Source organism: Camelina sativa, chromosome 3 (assembly GCF_030686135.1).
Source record: "Camelina sativa cultivar CO46 ecotype springtype chromosome 3, ASM3068613v1".
Lineage (NCBI taxonomy): Eukaryota > Viridiplantae > Streptophyta > Magnoliopsida > Brassicales > Brassicaceae > Camelina > Camelina sativa.
The window spans coordinates 18,896,460-18,904,392 of NC_141882.1; the positions used below are offsets into that span (position 1 = coordinate 18,896,460).

Genomic DNA, 7,933 nt, shown 5'->3' on the forward strand with positions numbered 1-7,933 from the left:
TGAAGGAATGCTAAGGAAGTATGGAGTCAAACACAAGGTGTCTACAGCCTACCATCCCCAAACAAGTGGACAAGTTGAAGTGTCAAACAAACAAATCAAGGCCATTCTATCAAGAATAGTAGGAGCAACAAGAAAGGATTGGTCTAGTAAACTTGATGAAACACTTTGGGCCTATAGAACAGCTTTCAAGACACCTATAGGAAGAACCCCATTCCAACTGGTCTATGGCAAGTCTTGCCATCTCCCAGTTGAAGTTGAGTACAAAGCCCTATGGGCAATCAAACTTTTTAACTTGGATCTAGAGACAGCACAAGCTAAGAGAAGCCTTGAACTGCATGAGCTTGAGGAAATCAGATTGGAAGCTTATGAAAACTCCAAAATCTACAAGGAAAGAACTAAAGCCTTCCATGATAAGAAGATTCTCATCAAAGACTTACAGGCTGGAGACCAAGCTTTGCTTTACAATTCAAGACTCAAGTTATTCCCTGGGAAGTTGAAAAGTAGATGGGGAGGCCCTTTTAAGATAAAGGAGATCCTACCATATGGGGCTGTCACACTTCTCAACAAGGATGGTAGTGAGTTCACAGTCAATGGTCAGAGAGTTAAGAAGTATTTGGGAGAAAAGGAAACACCTGAGAAGTTCACAATGCTTCTCCAAGATGCTCCACAAGCCTAAAAAGGACACCAAAGTCAAGCTTAGTGACTTTAAACAAGCTCACTAGGGAGGATGTCCCTAAGGTATCCATGTACATATTGTTTAAGGTTTTTGGTATTCTGATTTTTGTTTTGGTATTTTCATGATCAGGGAAGCAAGGGAGACCAGATAGAAGAGGAAAAGAAGACTCGTGAGCCAGCTCGACCCCCCCCCCACTCGAGTACGTACTCGACCGAGTCCCGGTCGATTCCCATCGTCGAGCTGCCCCAATCTCCACCTCCAAGTCACCAGCAAAACCCCAACTACTCCTATGACAGCATGCAGATGGATGTGGACAACTACTTCCACAACCCCTAAGGTACCACTATCACCTTCACTTGTAGATATCATTGCATTTGACATTGTGTTTTGTTTTTTGTTTTTCATCTTGAATCCTCACTCAAATTTATTTCACATAGGGACTGTGTGATTTAAGTTTGGGGGGGGGGGGGGTTTGAGATAGCATTTGACATTGTGTTTTGTGATTCTTATTTCAAATTTTTAGCATCATCATGTTAATACTTGCATAGCATCTAAGGCATAGAAAAACCCTAAAAATTTGAAAATTTTTGCAAAAATCTTTATAAAAAAAGAGTGTTCATGTAGTTTGCACTGCACATTAGGATCTTGTTTAGCATATTTCATGTAGGATTGTATAGTATTTGCATTAGGGATCTATGATGAGTATTCCCTTGTTAGCTTGTTTATTCACTAGACTAGGATCAATGCCGAAGTTAATAGTACTTTGATGCTAGTTGAGTGGTTAGAAGAATAAGATTGAACCAAGCCTTGAATTCCTACATTGCATTTGGTCTAAATTGAAGCATGTTGAGATTTGAAACCATTTCCTATTTATAAGAACCTAATATTGACTTTCAATTATCAATGTGTGCATTGCTTTAAACTCATGGATACCATATACATATTTGGATCATCTTCTTCCTTTTTACCACTCTTGTTGATCCAAGTAGCTGATTTCCTCATTAAGAATCAGTTCCCCTACCCCTAAACCAAACCTTCTTTCAAGCCATGTTTATTCTTGTGTGTGTGAGGCCTATTTTTGGGATTGAGCTTGGTAGAAAGTGTTAGGTTTGAACTGACAAGAGTAAAGCCTTGTGTAGTTCTAGTTTGCATTTTTCAAACTAGATAGGACTAGGTGGTTCACTTGTTGGGTTTGGGACTTGGCTGTCATGAAAAGAAAAGAAAAAAAAGAGAAAGAAAAGGTTAGAGTCTTGAGGAGGGGAATGTGTTTAAGAAAATTTAAAGTCTAGTGAAAGAATGGGAAGAATAAGGTTGTTTAAAGATGGTTCTAGTTAAAGAAAAGAAAGAAAGAAAAGAGAAGTCTAGCAAAATGCTTATATGTCTTAAGAATAAGAAGAAAAGAAAACCATAGCAAATAAGTAAGAATCCCCCATTCCACTAGAAAGATCAAATAAGAAACCTCTCCTAAGACTTTAAAACCAAAAGAGAAAAGGGTCGAGTGATGCTCTGTTTTTCTTGTGTTTCTATGTTTTCACGTTTAAGTCTAGCTCGACCACGTACTCGACCTACACTCGGTCGAGTGATGCTCGAGTTCATCCCCAGAACTTGTGTCTTTGATTTGTGATTGTCTTGTTTCATTCCTGTTTCATTTCCATTGCATTCACGTAGTTTCCTGTTCATTACTTGTCTTGCATTAGTTCATTAGCATAGTTTCTATCTCTGTTCTAGTTTCATTATAGCTTTAATTTGTCTGTTCTGTTTGCATTTAGTATCTTGTTCTAGTTGTTTTTACTTTCTCCATTTCATATCTCATTTTAGGATTGTTAGTGACAAACAATCTTTACAATTGGCTTGACTTAGACTCATATGCACATCTTAATTGTTCACAATCACTCAGATAGGATTGACACCTCTTATACTGCAACTGCATAAGGGGAATTGAAACACCCTGACTTCTATTCATTCCATACATCATCATTCCATACATCTTTCTTTCACCACACCACAAAGAAAGTCAGTTTCAATTTGGCGTCGTTGCCCATTTGAGTGTGTTTTGTGACATTTAGGATCATTATTAGTCTAAGATTAAGTTCGTTTAAACACTTGTGAAGTTACTGAACTCGAATCTTCCTTTGCTTGGCTGTTTTGTGTTTCAGGTACCCACTCGACCACCTACTCGACCACCACTCGACCGAGCTGTGATCGAGCACTTGATCGAGCCAGAAGCCGGACCTAAATAGCCATTACTTCCCAGTCGACTCGATCACCCACTCGAGCCTGCGCTCGACCGTGTACCTGTTCGAGTCTGTAGTAGAGTTTGTTGATGCACACAAGGTCAAAAGGCAAAGATAGTCTTCAACAGCCTATTGACAACATCCACATGCTACAAAAAGGTTTGAGACATAAGCAAGGAAGAGTAGTTCAACAACAACAAGGTCAAGACATCATGGAGCAACAAGCTATCCATGAGCAAAGACCAAGGCACATTGGTGCAGGAGATGCACCCAATACCCACAGCCAAAGGGCTGGAATTGTGCCACCTTCAGTAGCAAACAATAACTTTGAGATCAAGAGTGGATTGATCTCAATGATACAAGCAAACAAGTTTCATGGGTTGCCAATGGAGGATCCACTAGATCACCTTGATGAGTTTGACAGAATATGTGGCCTCACAAAGATCAATGGAGTGAGTGAAGATGGATTCAAATTAAGGCTCTTCCCATTTTCTCTTGGAGACAAAGCTCACCTTTGGGAGAAGACTCTACCTACTGGAGCTATCACCACATGGGATGCATGCAAGAAAGCTTTTCTGGCCAAATTCTTCTCCAATGCAAGGACTGCTAGGCTGAGGAATGAGATTTCTGGGTTTGCTCAAAGGAATAATGAGAGCTTTTGTGAAGCTTGGGAGAGGTTTAAAGGATTCCAAACTCAGTGTCCTCACCATGGCTTCAGCAATGAGTCACTTCTAAGCACCTTGTATAGAGGAGTGCTTCCCAAGATAAGAATGCTTCTTGACACAGCCTCTAATGGCAATTTCCTCAACAAAAATGTGGAAGAAGGATGGGAATTAGTTGAGAATCTTGCTCAATCTGATGGCAATTATAATGAGGACTATGATAGGACCATAAGGAGCTCCTCAATTGATCAAGAGGACAAGTGTGATGCCATACTCCATAGCACAAAAGCTTGGGAGAACTGATTTCAAGTCCACCAACCTTCATATATGTTTAGCTGATGGGTCAAACAAGGAGATAGTTGGAAGGTTGGAGAATGTCCTAGTCAAGATAGGGAAGGCAAGGGTTCACACTGATTTTGTGGTGTTGGAGATGGACAAGGAACCTGAAGATCCAATCATTCTTGGAAGGCCATTCCCAGCCACAGTTGGAGCAGTTATTGATGTCAAAGAGGGTCTTGTGACCTTGAACATTGCTGAAGATATAGCCATGAAGTTTAACATCTATAACCCAACCAACCTTCCTACCATTGATGATCAACCTTTTACTATCAAGGACAAAGGAGGTCAAGAAGGTTCAAGTGGTGAAGCAACTCCAAAGGCTAAGCTCTCCTTTCAAGATGATTCTGTGGAAAAGCTTAAGAGGTAAGTTCAAGAGTTGACTAGTATGGTTGAGGATCTTCAAGTTAAGCTGAACAAGAGGTCCTTAAGGAAGGCAAGACCAAGGCTCAAAATCAAGAAGAAACATGGTTTGTGTGTTAAGGGTGAGGTGATCAAGGATCAACTTCACAGTGATCAAGAGGTTCCAGGGAGGATTTCATCACCTCTTTGGTATCTAAACCAAGTCTAAAAAGGACACCAAATTCAAGCTTAGTGACTTTAAACAAGCTCACTAGGGAGGAAGTCTCTAAGGTATCCTTTGTAAATATGGTTTATTTTCCTTGTAGTTTTGATGTGTTTTCTTTTTTGTTTGTGTTGGACAGGCCTTTAGGTGAGAATGTAGTTGGGTAAGGAGGGAATTAGACTTGGAGAAGGAGACTCGCAAGCCCACTCGACCTACCCACGAGAGGTACTCGACCGAGCTGGAAAGGAATTGAGGCCCATTTGATCTTCAAATCGCTAGAACGATCAAGTGGAGGGAAGAACAAGAAGAAAAATTTTGAAATTTCAAAGTTTGGTCAAGGTGCTCGACCGTGTACAGTCGAGTGTGGGTTCGAGTGGCAGCAAAAAGCAGGTCAAAGATTCCCATTTCAAATTTGAATGGTATGGACACTCCACCCTTGTCTCTTTGTCCCCTTAACTTCTTTATATAGACCTTGCACGAAATTATACCTCTCACATTCTCTCATTTGCTCAAAACCATTGAATTCAAGTTTTAAAGTCTCTCTCATAGCTTATCTTTTGCTCAAGCTTAGTTCTTTCAAGTTTTTGGTTCACTAACCTATTAACTTTGAGCTTTGAGTCTATTCCCTTCAGTTCTATTTGAAAAAAATGTCTTCAAGAATCACTAGGAAGTCTCAACAAACCGCTGCAACCTCCATGGAACGTCATGATGCTAGCCTTGAATCAAGAGGAGAAGCTGGAAGGGCCACTCGACGCCCCACTCGATCATGCACTTGACCGAGTGGTGGTTCGAGCAGCCGGTCGAGCCAGATGCCGTGTCCAAGGAGAGAGAGTGTTGAGGAAGATCCTGAGAGGACTGAAAGTGAGGAGGAAAGGGAGTCAACTCTCAATGAGTTCATGAGGAGACACAAGGCCAAAGGGAAGAGGCCAGCAGTTGAGGTTGAACAAGAGGAGAGTGAGAATGAGAGTGAGGAAGAAAGTGAAAAAGAAGAGATAGAGGATGATGGAGAAGCTGAGTCCTGTGGGTTGTCAAAGAGGCAACTCTATGATGCTTTCATGAGAATGGAGTTCTTAGGGACTAGATATCCACACAAGGAAACCATGGAGAAGCTAGCCATTGGTGAAGATGTGGAGTATCTCTTTGAGAAGAGCAACCTAACTAAGTTTATGGGGCTTTGCATGGAAGGATACAAAGAAGAGAGTTGTGAGTTTCTAGCCACAGTCAAGCTGCATACATATGCAAGGAAGGATGCTGAGTTTGGAGCTGGTCACATTGCTTTCACAATCAAAGGGAAAAGGTATGAACTTTCAATGAAGAAGATAGCCAATGTGTTTGGTTTTGAGGTTGGGAGCAATAGGAGTTTGATGATTCCAAGAGAAGAGCTCTATGCTGTGTGGGAAACCATTGGGGACAACAAATACTACTCATCCTCCAATTCCAAGAGTTCAAGGATAAGGAGCCCAGTCCTAAGGTACTTCCACAAAGCTCTTGCCAACACCTTCTTTGCTAGGAAGGAAACTGGGAATATTAATGAGGGGGAGCTAAAGATGATTGATTTGGCTCTCAATGGAGTTGAAAGGAGATGCATCAAGATGGATTGACTCTAGCTACCTCACCTCTACTCTCATCCTAGCCAAGGAGATGCATCAAGGGAATCACATTTTCAACTTTGAACTTCCAACACTTGGGAAAAAGCAACTGATTTTGCCTAACCAAGAGCTCACCACCATTCAAGAAGGAGCCAACATTGACTTTTGGCCAGCTGAGGAGCATTTGTTTGATGGGATAGTTCAACTTAGAGTTGATGAAGCTGGAGATGTGCAAATGGCTGATGGGGAGGAGCAATTTTACTTTGAGGATTATGAGCTCAACCCAAGAGATAGTAGAGGAGTAAGGGAGGGTACCAAGTGATTAACCCTTCTGCAAAAATGGAACAAATGGCATGGGAAGAGGTTTGATAAGCTGAAGAAGAAGGTGACCAACATGGCTAAGTCCATCAAGGGCTTAAAGAAGGAGATTGCTGAGTTGAAGAGTGGGAATTCTTCACCTACACCATCAAGCCCTTTGAGGAGGAGTAGCTCAACTAGAGCACTTTCTAGAGTTGCGAACCATGTGGAACCAGCTAGGGCTTCAATGTATGAGCCAAATCAGAGGAAGAGGAGCTCAAGTACCCGAGAACAACCATTTTCAAGGTACTCGACCGGGTCACTCGAGCACCCACTCGACCGAGCACCTCCAATGCACTCGGCCGAGTTCCAGCCCAGATCAACCTATGGCTTCCCACCTCCAGCTGCTTATCCAGGATATCAAGGTTACCCTCCCATTCCACCCCAGTACATCATGGATCTAGCACTCTACCAGCAGTTCTACCAGCAGCAAGGTCAACATTTTGACACTCGTGGTCCAGCTCGACCCCCCCCACTCGAGCACGTACTCGACCGAGTCCCGGTCGATTCCCATCGTCGAGCTGCCCCAATCTCCACCTCCAAGTCACCAGCAAGACCCCAACTACTCCTATGACAGCATGCAGATGGATGTGGACAACTACTTCCACAATCCCTAAGGTACCACTATCACCTTCACTTGTAGATATCATTGCATTTGACATTGTGTTTTGTTTTTTGTTTTTCATCTTGAATCCTCAATCAAATTTCTTTCACACAGGGACTGTGTGATTTAAGTTTGGGGGAGGGTTTGAGATAGCATTTGACATTGTGTTTTGTGATTCTTATTTCAAATTTTTAGTATCATCATGTTAATACTTGCATAGCATCTAAGGCATAGAAAAACCCTAAAAATTTGAAAATTTTTGAAAAAAATCTTTATTAAAAAAAAAAAGAGTGTTCATGTAGTTTGCATTGCATATTAGGATCTTGTTTAGCATGTTTCATGTAGGATTGTATAGTATTTGCATTAGGGATCTATGATGAGTATTCCCTTGTTAGCTTGTTTATTCACTAGACTAGGATCAATGCCCAAGTTAATAGTACTTTGATGCTAGTTGAGTGGTTAGAAGCATAAGATTGAACCAAGCCTTGAATTCCTACATTGAATTTGGTCTAAATTGAACCATGTTGAGATTTGAAACCATTTCCTATTTATAAGAACCTAATATTGACTTTCAATTATCAATGTGTGCATTGCTTTAAACTCATGGATACCATATACATATTTGGATCATCTTCTTCCTTCTTACCACTCTTGTTGATCCAAGTAGCTGATTTCCTCATTAAGAATCAGTTCCCCTACCCCTAAACCAAACCTTCTTTCAAGCCATGTTTATTCTTGTGTGTGTGAGGCCTATTTTTGGGATTGAGCTTGGTAGAAAGTGTTAGGTTTGAACTGACAAGAGTAAAGCCTTGTGTAGTTCTAGTTTGCATTTTTCAAACAAGATAGGACTAGGTGGTTCAGTTGTTGGGTTTGGGACTTGGCTGTCATGAAAAGAAAAGAGGAAAAAGAG

General features: G+C 41.3%; 1 non-coding gene across 1 annotated transcript; it reads right to left on the reverse strand.

Moving 5' to 3' along the window:
* Positions 1 to 3,518: 3,518 nt before the first annotated feature.
* LOC147947532 (small nucleolar RNA R71) lies at positions 3,519 to 3,625 on the reverse strand. The gene has a single exon (XR_015595597.1). It is a non-coding gene; the product is annotated as a small nucleolar RNA R71 (small nucleolar RNA).
* Positions 3,626 to 7,933: the final 4,308 nt, after the last annotated feature.